Source organism: Dermochelys coriacea, chromosome 1 (genome assembly GCF_009764565.3).
Source record: "Dermochelys coriacea isolate rDerCor1 chromosome 1, rDerCor1.pri.v4, whole genome shotgun sequence".
Taxonomy (NCBI): Eukaryota; Metazoa; Chordata; order Testudines; family Dermochelyidae; genus Dermochelys; species Dermochelys coriacea.
The window spans coordinates 65866843-65883933 of NC_050068.2; positions in this window are offsets into that span (position 1 = coordinate 65866843).

Sequence of the window (17091 nt, forward strand, 5' to 3'; positions counted from 1 at the left end):
TGCACTATAACTCCTCCGTGTGGATGCTGTGGGCATGAACTGAAAAGGTGCTAGTTTTCATGAAATGTCATCCTGTTTAAAGAGGACTATGTTCACACAGACTAGGACCCTTTTAATTCTTGCCCACAGCGCCACAGGGGGAGTTATAGCACAGCACTTTGATATACACTGCCATTCACACACCCCCCGCCCCATAGTCCAAACTGTGGGGCAGTGTAGACAAGCCCAGAGAGATGGGGGAGAGGAGGAAGGGAGAGACTGGAAATGTTCAGATAAGGCCCGATCGAAAGTGCATTGAAGCACATGGAAAGATTCCCATTAACATCAATGGACTATGGATCAGGTCCATATTGCATTATGTACTTTAGTATCTATAAAAGATATTAAAGTAATATTGGGTTAAAATCAATATCTTGATGTAGAAAACAAGACAAGAATACTTGGTATCTTGGTAACCTAGCAGTATTGTTTTTTTCTACTGTGGTGCTGTATTATTTGTGTATTATAACACTGCTCTGCATTGAAAGTGCATGATCAGGCTGCAGATGGGCACCAACTGAAGACATTCACATAGCAACCAAGCAGGATTAGAGGCATGGTCATGAGAAGACAGGGTCATTGGATGCCCAGCAGTGGCAGAAGAATAAATCTTATTGAAACTGATGGATGTAACAGGAGCCCTTCATTTGGGATAATTGAAGCAGTTATGTTCCTTGATAGAACTAGATAGCTGAGACAATAGCAGCCTCTGCCCAAAACAAAGCCACCTGCAAGACACATGTGAGTAGAGGAGTTTTACTGGGTATTGTTTTGTGAAGTTTTGCATATCTGTGAAAGAAAGGAAGAAAAAAGACCAGAGAAAGCAGAGAGAGAAGGTAGCAAAGAGGCAACAGATACAGCAACAAAAGTGGCCCTAAGAAAAACCTAAGACAAAGAGCTTGTGGGCCAGATGCTGGCTAGAAAGGGGCTTAGAGATGTGAGCAAAGAAAAAGCTTCCTACAGTTTGATTCCTCCTGTGTTCAGGAAAACTGGACTTTGTACATTTTGTGTAATTAAACAGTATTGGATCAAAGAACCTGGATCGTTCATCAAATTTTCCTCCTAATGAGAACCCGCAGGACCCCCAAAACTAGCTAACAGTTCATATCAAAAAGGGCTAACAGTAGTAACCTCTGATCTCAGTTGTTGAACAAAATATTAGCGTAACAGTCAGGCATGATCAGGATTTAATAGAATAATAGAAATGTAGGGCTGGAAGGGACCTTGAGAAGTCATCAAGTTGAGCCTCCTTTATACCTAGAGCATCCCTGGCAAGTGTTTGTCCAACCTGTCCTTAAAAACCCCCAGTGATAGGGATTCCACAACCTCCCTTGGGAGTCTATTCCAGATCTTAATTACCCTTATAGTTAGAAAGTTGTTTACTAATATCTAACCTAAATTTCCCTTACTAAAGATTAACCCCATTCCTTCTTGTCCTACCTTCAATGGACATGGAGAATAATTGAGCACAATACTCTTTATAACAGCCCTTAATATATCTGTAGACTGTTAATAGGTCCCCCCTCAGTCTTCTTTTCCCCAGTTTTTAACCTTTCCTCATAGGTCAGAGTTTCAAAACCTTTTTTAATGATTTTTATTGCTCTTCTTTGGAGTCTCTCAATTTGTCCACACCTTTCCTAACATGTGGCACCCAGAATTGAATATAGTACTTTAGTTGAGACATCTCTAATGCCAAGTAGAGTGGGACAATTATCTCCCATGTCTTACAAACAACATTTATCTTAATAAACCAGAGAATATTAGCCCTTTTTTGCAACTGCATCACAATGTTGACTTGTATTCAATTTGTGATCCACAATAACCCTAAGATCCTTTTCAGCAGTACTATCACCTTTCCAGTTATTCCCCATTTTGTAGTTGTGCATTTGATTTTTTCCTTCCTAATTGAAGTACTTTGCACTTGTCTTTGCTGAATTTCCTCTTGTTGATTTCAGAACAATTCTCCAGTTTTTCAAGGTGGTTTTGAATTCTTATCCTATTCTCCAAAGTGCTTGCATGATGTATCACGTCTACTGCTTCTTCCCTATCCACTTGGCTTTGGCCAGTAACCCTATAAAAATGGAAATTAGTTTGGTTTGGCATGATTTGTTCTTGACAAAGCTGTGCTGGCTATTCCTTTTAACTGTATTATCCTTTAAGTGCTTACAAATTGATTGTTTTATATTTTGTACCAGTATCTTTCTATCTGTATTTTACAGTGTCTAAATTAAGCACTTTAATTCCCTACATAAGAACGGCCATACTGATCAGAGCAAAGGTCCATCTTGCCCAGTATCCTGTCTTCCAACAGTGGCCAATGCCAGGTGCCCTACAGGGAATGAACAGAACAGGCAGTCATCAAGTGATCCATCCCGTCATCCATTCCCAGGTTCTGACAAACAGATGCTAGGGACACCATCCCTGACCATCATGGCTAATAGCCATTGATGGCCCTATCCTCCATGAACTTATCTAGTTCTTTTTTGAACCCTCTTATAGTGCCAGAGGATGTTGTGAAGGCCAAGACTGAGTTCCACAAGTTGACTGTGTGTTGTGTGTGAAGAAATACTTCCTTTTGTTTGTTTTAAAGCTGCTGCCTATTAATTTCATTTGGTGACCCCTAGTTCTTGTGTTATGAGAAGAAGTAAATAACACTTCCTTATTCTCTTCCTCCACACCAGTCATGATTCTATAGACATCTATCATATACCCCCTTAATCATCTCTTTTCCAAGCTGGAAAGTCCCAGTATTATTAATCGCTCCTCATATTGAAGTCATTCCATACCCCAATCATTCTTGTTGCCCTTTTCTGTACCTTTTCCAATCCCAATATATCTTTTTTTGAGATGGGGCAACCACATCTGCACACAGTATTCAAGATATGGGTGTACCATGGATTTATATGGAGGCAATATGATATTTCCTGTCTTATTATCTATCCCTTTCTTATTGATTCCCAACATTTTGTTTGCTTTTTTGACTGTTGCTGCACATTGAGTGGATGTTTTTAAAGAACTATCTACACTGATTACAAGATCTCTTTCTTGAGTGGTAACAGCTAATTTAGACCCCATCATTTTATATGTATAGTTGAGATTATGTTTTCCAATGTGCATTACTTTGCATTTATCAACATTGAATTTCATCTGCCATTTTCTTGCCCACTCACCCAGTTTTGTGAGATCCTTTTGTAGCTCTTTGCAGTCTTCTTGGGACTTAACTATCTTGAGTAATTTTGTTTCAACGGCAAATTTTGCCACCTCATTGTTTACCCCTTTTCCCAGATCATTTATGAATATGTTGAATAGGACAGTATAGACCCCCGGAGGACACCACTATTTATCTCTCTCCACTCTGAAAACCGACCATTTATACCTACCCTTTGTTTCCTATCTTGTAACCCATTGCCAATCCATGAGAGGACCTACCCTCTTTTCCTGTGACAGCTTACTTTGTTTAAAAGGGACTTTGTCAAAAGCTTTCTGAAAATCTAAATATGCTATATCCACTGGCTCCCCTTTCTCGACATGGTTGTTAACCCCCCTCAACAATTCTAGTAGACTGGTGACGCATGATTTCCCTTTACTATGTTCACTCTTTCCCAACAAATTATGTTCATTTATGTGTTTGACAGTTTTGTTCTTTAGTATAGTTTCAACCAGTTTGCCCGTTACTAAAGTGAGGCTTAGTGGCCTGTAGTTGCCGGGATCACCTCTGGAACCTTTTTAAAAATTGGAGTCACATTAGTTATCCTCCAGTCATTTGGTACAGAAACTGATTTAAATGATAGGTTACAAAATACAATTAGTAGTTCTTCAATTTCACACTTCAGAATTATTGGGTGAATGCCATCTGGTCCTTTTCACCCATCTGGTCCTGGTGACTTATTACTGTTTAATTTATCAATTTGTTCCAAAACCTCTTCTAATGACACCTCAATCTGTGACAGTTCCTCAGATTTGTCTCCCTGGGTCCTTTTTGTTCCCCTTTTTAAAGACAGGTACTGTTTCCCTTCCTTCAGTCCCCTGGGACTTCACCCATCCTCCTGGAGTTCTTAAAAATGGTTCCAAGATTGCTTCAGCTAGTTCCTTAAGTACTCTAGGATTAATATCATCATTCCCTGCTGACTTGAATACTTCTAACTTACCTAAATGTTCTTTAAACTGTTCTTTACCTATTTTGGTTTGCATTCCTTCGTCCTTCTTGTTAATATTAATTTTGTTTAATGACAAGTTTCAGAGTAGCAGCCGTGTTAGTCTGTATTCGCAAAAAGAAAAGGAGTACTTGTGACACCTTAGAGACTAACAAATTTATTAGAGCATAAGCTTTCGTGAGCTCCAGCATCCGATGAAGTGAGCTGTAGCTCACGAAAGCTTATGCTCTAATAAATTTGTTAGTCTCTAAGGTGCCACAAGTACTCCTTTTCTTTTTATTAATTTTGTTGAGTATCTGGTTACCATTAACCATTTTATTGAAGACTGAAGCAAAATAGGCATTAAACATCTCATCCTTCTAGGGGTCATTAGTTATTAGCTCTCCTTCCCCACTAAGTAGAAGACGTATACTTTCCTTTGTCTTTCTTTTGCTCTTGCTCCTAATGTATTTAAAAAAACACCCTCTTTTTATTACCTTTTATATCCCTTGCTAGGTGTAAATCATTTTGTGCCTTAGCCTTTCTGATTTTGTCCCTACATGCTTGTGCTATACGTTTGTACTCCTCCTTAGCAATTTGTCCATGTTTCCACATTTTGTGGGATTTTATGGTCATTAAATAACCCCTAATACAGCCATATTGGCCTCTTCCTGTTCTTCCTATGTGTCCTTGGAATTGTGATAGTTTGCAGTTGTGCCTTTAATACTGTCTTAAAACTGATAGGTCTCCTGAATTCCTGTTTCCCTTAGCTTTTCTTCCCAATGAACCTTATCTATCATATCTCTGAGTTTATCGAAGTCTGCTTTTTTGAAATCCATTTTCCCTATTATGCTGGTCTCACTCCTTCCTTTCCTAGTAATTATGAAATCTATTATTTCATGATCACTTTTATCGAAATTCACTTCAGATTTGCTACAAATTCCTTCTAGGAAGTCAGAATCAAGTCTACAATGGCTGTCTCCCTCATTGCTTTCTCCATTTTCTGACATAAAGAGTTGTCTCCAATACATTCCAAGAACTTACTGCAAATGTCTAGGTAGTTACACCCACCCCATTACAACAAGGTCTTGTATTCTGGATATTTAAGTCATTTATTCTAGAAATGCCTCATCCACCTCCTATTCTGGATTTGGTAGTCTATAGTAGATCCTGACATCACCCCTATATTTTACCCCTCTTATAATTGCCCAGAGACTTTCAACCGGACTGCCTCCCACCTCCTTCTGGACCTCGGAACAAGTATATATGTTCGTAAAGTATTCTGCAACGCATCCTCCCTTTTTACCCTGATTGTCTTTTATGAACAAGCTATTTATGATGGCATTGCAGCATCTGGTAATATAGTGCTGAACAGGGCAAAATGTGATAGCTGGTATGGACATAGGAGTGAGATGGAACTAATCTCTGTCTTAAAAAGTGGAAAAGAAGGTCTCATAATCAGGAGAATGTCTTTTAGCTGGTGAAAATAGAAAACATCAAAATCATGCATTAAATCAGCTACTGATCTTGGCTGGGAGGAGGGAGATAAAAATAATGTTAATCTTTGTGTAAGCAGAGTCAGGCTGAGCTCTCTGCTGACATCTGTTGGTGAGCTGTGGAAAAGGACTTCAGGATCTGATCTCGTTTGCCTGTGCACACCCACCCTGCCTAGCATGATGGGACCGCTTGCCCAAATGGTGAGTTTGGCTGCTGTGGGATCCCCAGTCTCTTTGTTATTGTGGCAAGAGTAATGTGAAGGAGGATGTGAATCAACTGTATTTGGTATTTCATGACTGAGGGACTCCCCCTCAACTAAGCAGCACTCGCTAGTCAAGGGACATGGGCTTCCAAGCCCAATAAATTCGGAGAGGTTGGGGACAAGTATTTGTACCTGGTAGCGCCCCCTTCCCACCCCCCATGAGGGCCCTAAACACCACTTTGACCCTTTCTCTCTCCAGTGTGTAATAACGGAACTAATTTAGACTCAAGTAAGAGTCTTGTTACATGGGCATGAGCTGACATCACTGATACGTAGGTCTAAGCATTAGATCTACTTTGGGCTAGTGGTTCTGATGCAAGAAGACTATCCAGGTTCACCAGCAGTGAGCCTCCCCTACTAATAGCTGAAATCACTGAGAGCTGTGTTAACTGGGTGGGGAGACTGAAGACATATTGGTGAGAGGCTGGTGGAGAGGCATGGCTAGCAGATAGGTGCAGCCAGCTGGGTGGCTGGTGGAGTGGCTGGTGAATGGCTGGGGAGTGGGGCTAGTGGGGTGGGGAACCTGGTGCAGGTGTTTGGGTCTCAGTAGGATTGGGATCCAGGTGCAGGTGGCTCATTGGGGGTGCTCCAGGTGCAGGGGGAGTGGGGCTTGTCAGGGGGGTTCTAGGGGAGGGGGTGATGCTTGGCAGGAGGGTCTGGGTATGAGGAGGCCTGGATGCACGGGAGTTGGGTGGCTGGGGGAGCAGATCCCAACAGTGATCCCTCCCCCTGTAGCTGAGGAACAATGGGTGCAGGAAGTATGGGGTGGGGGGCAGTTTACAGAGCTTTCTACAGCTGGGGGCGAAATCTGGAGGTGGATCTGACACATCCCTGGATGCCGTGCAGAGGAAGAGGATGTCCTGTCTTCCCCAGCCCAGCCAGGACTAGCAGCTGAGCCCGGCGCAGGTAGGAGACCCCAGCTGAGTCTTTCCCAGTCCCGCCTCCTGCCCCACAGTGATTTACCTCTCTTCTGGCTTCCCTGGGCACCTGAAACATATTGCTAGGGAGGATTGCATGACCTCTTTTGTGGCTTCCGTTTGTTTCCCCATCAGAAAGCCATTTTTCTGTGGGGAAGCAAAGAAATCTGCAAGGAACAGATTTCACACTTTACAACACTGCAACTTGCTGTGCTCAGGAGGTGTGTTTTTTCACACACACCCCGAGCAAGAAAGTTGCAGCACTGTTAATTGCCAGTGTAGACAAGGCCTTAGGTCTCCCACATTCTTGATGTCTGATTTGTGTCCATTTATTCTTTTATGTAGAGACTGTCCGCTTTGGCCAATGTACATGGCAGAGGGGCATTACTGACACATGATGGCATAAATCAGACATCAAGAATTATAGCATTCAAAACGAGTCGGAGAACACTTCAATCTCTCTGCTCACTCGATTACAGACCTAAAAGTTGCAATATTACAAAAAAAACCCTTCAAAAACAGACTTCAACGAGAGACTGCTGAATTGGAATTAATTTGCAAACTGGGCACCATTAAATTAGGCTTGAATAAAGACTGGGAGTGGATGTGTCATTGCACAAAGTAAAATTATTTCCCCACATTTATTTTTCCCCCTTATTGTTCCTCATACGTTCTTGTCAACTGCTAGAAATGGCTCAACTTGATTATCACTACAAAAGGTTGTTTTTTCTCTCCTGATGGTAATAGCTCATCATACCTGATCACTCTCATTACAGTGTGTTTGGTAACACCCATTGTTTCATGTTGTCTGTGTATATAAAATCCCCCTACTGTATTTTCCACTGCATGCATCCGATGAAGTGAGCTGTAGCTCACAAAAGCTTATGCGCAAATAAATTTGTTAGTCTCTAAAATACCACAAGTACTCCTTTTCTTTTTGAGAAATCAAAAAGAAGGTCAACACTGGTACATTAATACATCAAAGGGGTTCAGAGTGATAACAAGACTTTTAATCAGCCCCCAGTTGTTTACTGACATCAGGAGATCTGAACCAGCTATTTAGCAGGTTAGAAGGTAATCATGCACAGCTAATTGCTGCTCCTGGAATACCACTTTTTGTAATATATGGAATTTTACTTTGTGACTAATCCCTGTTTTAGATGTTCAAGGTCTGAGCTGTAGAAGAGCTACTTTTCAGTGGAACATACATATGCTTCACTAGGCAACAGAAATTGACGAAAACTGAAAGAGAATAAAGGCCTCAAAAGAAAAATATATCAGTAGAGAACCACCAAATAATCCAACACTAAGATATAGGTAAAGTCCCAAATGTTCAAAATGTGTATTCAATTACATATTGCCTGCAGGTGCTCAACAAGAAATGAGAGCAATAAACACTTCAAATCATTGAAACATCTAACTAATCCTATGTCACGCCAGCAAATACTGCAGTTCAAAGAAAAGGCATCACATCTCAAAACTGTACTTATATTTTAAGTGGTTTAATGTGATTGATAGGTCAATAAAAAGAATTAAACCCACCAGACATTTCAGCCACTCGCTGAGTGGGTCAGGCAAGGAAAAGTTCAAAGGTGATTTCTTCATTTTTCTCCTACTTACAATGATTTAACATTTGAGTACATTTACTACACTACTATACTGCAATACAAAATTAGTCATGATAATTAAGTCCAAAGCAGATTGTGAAGAATTACACAATTCCTCTATATAAATTCATGGTATGCCCACACCATGAATACTGTGGGCAGTTTTGGTTGCCTATCTTAACATATATTGGAGTTGGAAAAGGTACAAAGAAGAGCAACTACAATGATTAGGGGTATGGAAGAGCTTTCATAGCAGGAGAGATTAAAAAGATTGAGACTGTTAGGCTTAGAAAAGACCTGCCAGTCATCTTTTCATTCCAGGAGGTCGTAGTTTTCAGTTAAATTTAAAGAGAAAAAAGTCAAGACCTCAGCAAAAATAAAATCTCCTGTGTGTGGGTTACTGTTTTTGTGAGAACTTTACTGATTTTCCTCCTGCTAGTGGGCTTGGAAGGCAAAGCAAGGTGGTGATGATGACAACAACAACAAAGCACAGTAAAAGCATCTGCACAAGTTTTTTTTTTAAAAGTGGTGTTGAAAAGAGCTGTGCAAAATAAATAAATAAAATGTTTCAGACTTAAGGGGAAACCAGGAAAAAATGCTGACTTTTCTGCTGTTTGTCTGATAAGATGAAAAATCCAGCCTTTTGCTGGTGTTGTGTCCTGGGTGCTTAAGAGAAAAAAATATTGCTTTGAAAAACACAAAGTGTGTACATCATTAAAGAGGGTGGCACTGAAACACTAAGCTTACTTTTTTTTTCATACCACCATTTATGACCTGAATCAAAACTCATTGGCTTTCCCACTCAACAGAAGAGCTTGGCAAGGAAGGAATCTTGGCTAGCCCAGGGAAAACTGAAATATTGATAAAGAAAATGTGTGTGTGAGAGAGAGAGAGAGAGAAAGAGAGAGAGAGAAAGAGATTTAGCCATTTTATCATTAGATGTAGTTAGATCTGATTGGAAAGTAGGATGTTTTCCACAGAAAACAGCAAAATACTGAAAACTGAAATATTTCCTCTGAAAACTTTTTGGTTTTACAGTGTTCTTTTTGGATGAAAGATTAAATTTTCAGCAGAAAATAGGCACTTTTCACACACAAGAATTGTTTGATCAAACCTAATTTTCCATCAACCGTTTTGACATAACATTTTCGACTAACCCTAAATCTTGTAAATAGGTTACATTTTTCATGAACTCCATCTCTTTTCACATAGTGTTGAGCAGATCACAATTTTACTTGACAGTGTTAGCAGTATGCTATTTTGCATATTTTTACTTTATTGTATTTGAAATTTGAGCTTTGTTGTGATGTCAGAATTGTAAGTCACAAGAATGTTCCCCTCCTCGCCCCTCGTCTTTCACAGGATAAGTGGGGAAGAGCTTCTGCCTTGATCGCCTTCGTCTATGAATTTAACATTTGATTCTTAAGTCCACTTTCCATTAGCATTTGTGCCAATGAAACTTGATCAGTCAAATGATCATGGAAAGCAAAAGGAGATCATGGCCAAAGCAAGTTCAATTTAAAAATTCACACAAATCTTTGCATGCATTTTTTGCTTTATTCACCCTGTTTTACTATCTATACTGTCATATGTAGATGCCTTATTTTGTATTCTTTAATTGTAAATAAAATGAGCACATAATTGCTCTTTTGAATCTCTTTGGAGGGGAGGGAGCATTAGAGGAAAAGAATGGGAAATCAATTCCCATTAGGTGTTAGGTGCCTAGGCACTTTTGAAAATCCCAAAAGGCATCTCTCTGTGCCTTTAGGTGCCTAGACATATTTAAACATCTAGCCCTCAGAGACTGTGTATATGGTAACAAAAAAGATCAAAAAGGAAAAACAAAGGGGGCAAATATGAGGATGGGAACACAGCCCAGAAGCCCAAAGGTTTTTTTTTTCCAACTGGAAGGATGCAAAGGAAAAAACAAAAAAAACATCACAGAAGGAAAATAATCCTTCAAGCTATGATCCTCATGGGGGTCCATAGTTCGGTCCCCTGTGCCCATGGAGAAAGCCTCTGAATGGGACTCTGCATGGGTGTAGTGTTCTGAGCTGGCAGATCCCAATTCAGGATCAAGGGCTTTAGGCCCCAGTGCTGCAAGCTCTTTACTGCAGGCAGACCCCTGTGTTCTCACAGAGCCTCAGTTAAACCAAGTGGGCTCCACATAGGTACAGTGGGGCTTCAGATGAGCATCAGGGTCTGTCTGTACTGAGCAAGTTGCAGGGTTAGGGACCTGTATTGTAAACTGCTTGGGGAATAGACCTAGTTTGTATTTTGCCTTTAGTACCCATTCTAAGTAAGGACTGCATCTCTGGGTGAAATCCTGATCCCAGTCAACTCAATAGCAAAACTCCTGATTTCACCTCACATTTCCCAGCTAGAGCAGGTTCAGGATCTTAGTTATGTTTGTAATGAAATACACTTGGCACAGGAAACAAAATTTTCATTTATCCTTCCAGAAGAAAAATAAATTGTTGGAACTGCATCACTCTGCATTCTTGTTACTACAGTGAGTTGCATTTTCCTGGAATTGGTCCACAAATGAGACTGCAATTTAGTTTTTGATTGAATGTTTTTCACATTGAATTTCACTTTCAATTTTCTCTAGCTTTTTTAAACAAACAGCATGACTTCCGTTTACTAACTCTTTGAATAGCAAAGAATACAGAACAGCAGCTACAGTATTTGTAGACTTAAGGATGATAGTGTTGTTTAGTCCTTGTCGGGTTGGTCTGACTTGCCCTTGGATGTGAAAAACAATGTATTATGCGGGAGAAATTATGGTTGATTCACCCCTTTTGGGATAGAGGGGTGAAGATTTCACCATCTAGCAGCTGTAGAGGAGAAGTGATTCAGCCCAAGAGAGGGCTGATGAAGATACAATTATCTTTCTCCACCAGGATTTCTGTCAAGAAAGAATAGCTATAATTTATGGCAAGGTATCTATAGAAGCTATTACAGGCTGGTCCTGTCCCTGTAGATTATATTGAAGATTGTGTTTAAAATTACAAGCCATCACTTTAAATTCTAACTGGTTTTCTGGTCTTCCTTGCAGTCTAGGGGGAACTAAGGAACAGTCTAGCATCTGGGTCCTCAACAGACAGTCTGCAAAAATGCCAATCTGGAGCAAGGTGGGTTACATTGTGAATGTCTGCTTTAGGTAGGATCCTGCTACGTCACTCTCTGTATTTGGTTGTTTTGTGTTTAGATTTAGATTCTAAAAATGAAAGTGGTTATGTTGCAACCTTTCTGGAAGGGTATTTATGTTTTGCTTGTAACTCTCTCTGTGCATGCTGTGAATATAAGTCTCTGTCCTGACAGTCACCAGTCCATTGTAAATAGACCCACATCACTGGGCCCCACATGCTTCTAAGCCCATTGGGTCTGTGTAGAATCTAGTCAGTGTTTCTAGGTCTGAGTTTCTAGGGTGTACTCCAGACTCAGACCTCTTGTCTGAGTCCTTCCTTAACACATGACTTCCTAGTCCAGCCACCCTAGTCTCCAAGAGCAGTGTCTCAGATCTCCTGAGCCCCCAGCTGCTTACTTATGCTCTCTCAGAGCATTCAGGCAACCAATTTAGCCCCTTTGGGGACAATGTGACAGAAAAGCAAGGTGCACAGGCTTAATGAAGGAATTTCTTCACCCAGTCACTTTATGCTTTAAAAAGCCTCAAGAGTTATAGATCTTTGCAAAAGAAATCCTGAAATGTACCCTCCCCAGTCTGATCTGACCCCTTCTGTGAGTCTGAGTTATGGTCAGTCTCTCAGATTAGGCAGAGTCCTTCCTGCTTTCTCTGTCTCCAGCCCATCTTCTTGCATGTTGCAATGGATAATTCCCCTTCACAGGGAAGCGTCCTTCCTTAAATCAAGTAATCCTTTGGCCATGTGATAGGGCTGAGAAGCTGAAGATTCACATGCCCCTGTGTAGGGAATCTATTGTTCCATGGGTTGGGCCAGCAGTTGACAGACAATCCAAGCTGATGGCCCTAGATTGTTTTTTGATGGCTTTTGAATCATAGTCATTCAATGAGGTTTCAAGCACACTGTCTCCACAGACTACCTATCTGGAGTACATCATAATAACCTTGCTCTGGGAAATATTAGAAATGTGTTCAAACCTTAATCTAAAATGGACATTACATTTGGAGCTGATTTAATAATTGATTTTTTTTTGGTTTGATGTGGTGGGCAGGGTGTAAAACTGTACCAGATGTCCAAATATGTTTAATTATAATCAGTAAAAAGATTGAAATCCAGTTATTTTTCTGATTAATATTAGGGAGTGATTTAAGGAGTCTGTGGCATAATTTGGAATGCAGGAGTCATTCAAACAGATTTAAATCCAGTCTGGTGCCTGGCTATATTATCAGGATAGGATTAAACACAACAATTGCATAAATTTACCATGGCCAAAACTTTCGAACAAAAGTACCTAACACTAGGCTCCTAAATAACTGCTGGTTAAGCGGGAAGATTTTCAAAGTTCCTAAGCAAATGAGAATTCTCTTTTAATGTTAACAGGACACAGACTCCTAAATCCCTTAGTTGCGTGTGAAAATCTCTGGATTCAGTTTACAGAATCCATTCACAGGAACAGGCATAGAAGACCTGCTGCAGATTGCAGTTTGGGTTTTGCATAACCTCTAGCTTCCAAAAAGAACACCCACTCTCCTTCCCCATGGAAGTTCCCCGGTCATGCTCTCCTCTGGTTTCCAGCTCACCTGACATCTACTGAGTCCTAGATTTTATGCAAATTGCTCACTGGGCTCTAGCCTTCACCTGCCCATTGTTGGTTGATGACGGCAATCTAGTCTGCTGTAATAACAGGGATTGTCTCCTTTGATATAAACTAATAATAAATTACTTCATTTCCTTTTTCTTGATTAATTCTGCATCCCCTATGTGCATATTTACCTGGATAGATCAGAAAACCATTCCTCGGGAAATGAACAAATTTACACAACACTTATGTTAAGCAGACAGTGGTGAAATTGGCAAACTGATTGTCAGAGTCTTATTGTTTGTGGGCACATTGTGTGTCTGCCTTTGTGTTTCAATATTCTGCTTCAGTCTTTAGAAAATGTAAGTCCTAGTGCAAGTTAGAAATGGTTTGTGAGAGTCTTTTTGCCTATCTGTATTATCAAGGCTAATGCAGTTAGATGATGCCCCTGAATTTGTCTCAGAGTGCCAAGTACTGGCATGTCCTGATATACCTCTCAAATATATTTCATAAAATACAATCAGAATTTAAATGGCCAGTAGGCAAGTTATACATTACAGGAACAGAAGAATTTTCTTGTTTATATTAAAAAGAAGTCTAATAAGCAACAAAGAATTCAAGAGAAAGAGTCATGAAGTCACTTAGATACACATAATGGGTGATAATGATTAACAGGAATGGAAGAAAGAAGGAAGGTGCCTAAGATTCCAGTGAACAAGCCAGGAGCTCAAGAAGACGGCAGTGGTTGATAGAACCAAATGCAGCACTGAAATCTCAAAGGATGAACACAGAGGGTGAGCATCAGATGACAGAAGATTATTGATCAGCAGCATGGGATGAATACTGGATAAAATTATCAACTGCCTGTACATTTGCTGAATGTATAATTCAAAAATATTGTGAATGCAGGACTTGCCTTTGTGTGTCGGCATTATATAGGGCAGGCAAGGGAAAAGGGAGGTTCCTTGCCCATTGCCCCCTCACATATCCTTAGAAGGGCCATTCAGTCTGGCCCTAAACAAGTCTGCAAAGTGCCATTTAGATACAGACATTTTCACTGCTGCTGTGATAGCTACCATCTTGGCTGACACATTGTGGATTAAACTGGGGTCCTCTTGGGCTGAAAACATGTGATCATGAGCTAATTCAGTGATCATGAGCTAATTCAGTTTAAACTAAACAGAAGGATAAACAAAAATAGATCTGTAACTAGGGTCTTTGAGTTCAAAAGAGAAAACTTTTAAAAAAATTAAGGGAAGTAGTCATAGGCGCTGGCTTCTTCCTTGCCCTAGGGGTGCGAAAACACTTTTCCGTCCCAGGCCTTGCCCCACTCCACCCCTTCCCCAACCCCCCACCCTTGCCCCACTTCTTCCTGCCCAGTTCTGCCCCATCTCCCCAGCTCTTCCTGCATGCCACCGAACAGCTGATCATGATGAGGAGTCACTGGGAAGGTGGGGAAGAAGTTGATAAACAGAGCCGCCAGTGGGTGGGAGGTGCTGGGGCAGTGGGATGGAGCTGGCTGCTGGGGCGTGCTAAGCACTCACTAATTTTTTTCTGTGGGTGCTCCAGTAGTTAGCACCTATGGAAGTAGTTAAGGAAGTGAATTGGACTGAAGAACTAAAGGATCTGAATGTGGAGGAGGCTTGGAACTACTTTAAGTCAAACTTGCAGAAGCTACCTGAAACCTGTATCCCAAGCCAAGGAAAAAAAATCATTAGGAAATATTGCAGACCAAACTGGATGAACAAGCATCTCAAACAGATTATTGAAAGAAAGCAGAAAGCCTACAAGAAATGGAAGATAGGTGGGCTCAGCAAGGAAAGCAACTTCTTGGAGGTCAGAAAGTGCAGGGATAAAGTGAGAACTGCCAAAAGCCAAGCAGAGTTGGACCTTGCAAAGGGAATTAAAACCAATAGTAAAAGGTTCTATAGCCATATAAATAAAAAGAAAACAAGGAAAGAAGACGAAGCAGTGGGACTGTTAATCACTGAGGATAGAATGGAGATTAAAGATAGTCTAGGCATGGCCCAACATCTAAGTGAATATTTTGCCTCCATTTTTAATAAGGGTTATGAGGAGCTTAGGGTTCATAGCAGGGTGGCTAATGGAAATGAAGATATGGAAATAGAAATTCCACATCCAATTTGGAAGTCAAACTCAAACTGTTTAAGGGAACCAAATTGAGGGTACCCAGATAATCTACAACCAAGAATATTAAAGGAAATGACATGTGAAATTGCAAGCCCAAGAGCAAGGATTTTTAATAAACCCATAAACTCAGGAGTCATAGCCTATGACTGGAGAATTGTTAATATATTACCTATTTTTAAGAAAATGGAAAAAAGTGTTCCAGGAAACTATACTAATTTGACCTCAATTGTATGCAAGGTCTTGGAACAAATTTTGAAAGAGAAAGTAGTTAAGGACATAGAGGTATATGGTAATTGGGATAAAATACAACATGGTTTTACAAAAGGTAGATCATTCCAGGCCAACCTGACCTCTTTCTTTGAAAAGTTAACTGATTGTTTTAGACAAAGAAAATGCAGAAGATCTTCTCTACCTGATTTCAGTAAGGCTTTTATAGTTTTTAGTTCTGCAGGGGAAATTATTAGTTACATGGGAGATGATGGTGATTAATATAAGAAATGAAAGGTGGGTAAGGAAATGAGTAAAGGGGAGACTACAACGGGTCATACTGAAATGTGAAAGGTCAGGCTTGAAGGAGATTACTAATGGAGTTCCTTAGGGATCAGAATTGGGACTAATCTTGTTTAACATTTTCATTAGTAATCTTGGCACAAAAAGTGTGGGAGTCCTAATAAAATTTGTATATGACACAAAGTTGGGAGGTATTGCCAATATGGAGGAGGACTGGAATATCATACAAGAAGATCTGGATAATCTTGAAAACTGTAGTAATAGAAATGGGATGAAATGTAATATGCAAAGTGCAAGGTCATGCAGTTAGGGATTAACAACAGGAATTTTTGCTATAAACTGGGGACATATCAGTTGGAAGCAACAGAGGAGAAGAAAGACCTGGTTGTATTGGTTAATCACAGGATGACTATGAGCTGCAACTGTGATGCCTCCATGAAAAAGGCTACCATAGATGCATCAGGCAAAGTACTTCCAGTAGAGATAAGGTAGTTTTATTACCATTATACAAGGCACTGGTGAGATCTCATCTAGAATATTGTGTACAATTCTGATCTCCCATGCTTAAGAAAGATGAATTCAAACTTAAACAGATGCAGAGAAGGGCTACTAGGATGCTCAGAAGAATGGAGAACCTACCTTATGAGAAAAAAATTAAGGAGCTTGGCTTGTTTAGCCTAACCAATGAAGGCTGAGGAGAGATATGATTGCTCTCTATAAATGCATCAGAGGGATAAATACCAGAGAGAGAGAGGAGTTATTTAAGTTAAGCACCAATGTTGGCACAGGAACCAATTAATATAAACTGGCCATCATCAAGTTTAAGCTTGAAATTAGATGAAGGTTTCTAATAAACAGAGGAGTAAAGTTCTCGACCAGTGACAGCAAAAAATGTAACTGGTTTCCAGACTCAACTTGATACGTTTATAGGAGGAATGGTATGATTATGTACAATGGCCTGTGGTCCATCTGTGATTTCCAGTAGCAAATATCCCCAATGGCCAGAGATGGGACACTAGATGGGGAGGGCTGTGAGTTACTTCAAAGAATTCTTTCCTATGTGTGGCTGGTGGGGCTCAACCACATGCTCAGGGTCTAACTAATCACCAAATTTAGCATAGAGAAGGATTTTTCCCCAGGTCAGATTGGCAGAGACCCGGGGTGGGGCACCTCCCTCTGGAGCATGGGGATTGGTGACTTGCTGGTCTAAACTAGAGTAAATGGTGGATTGTCTATAACTTGAAGTGTTTAAA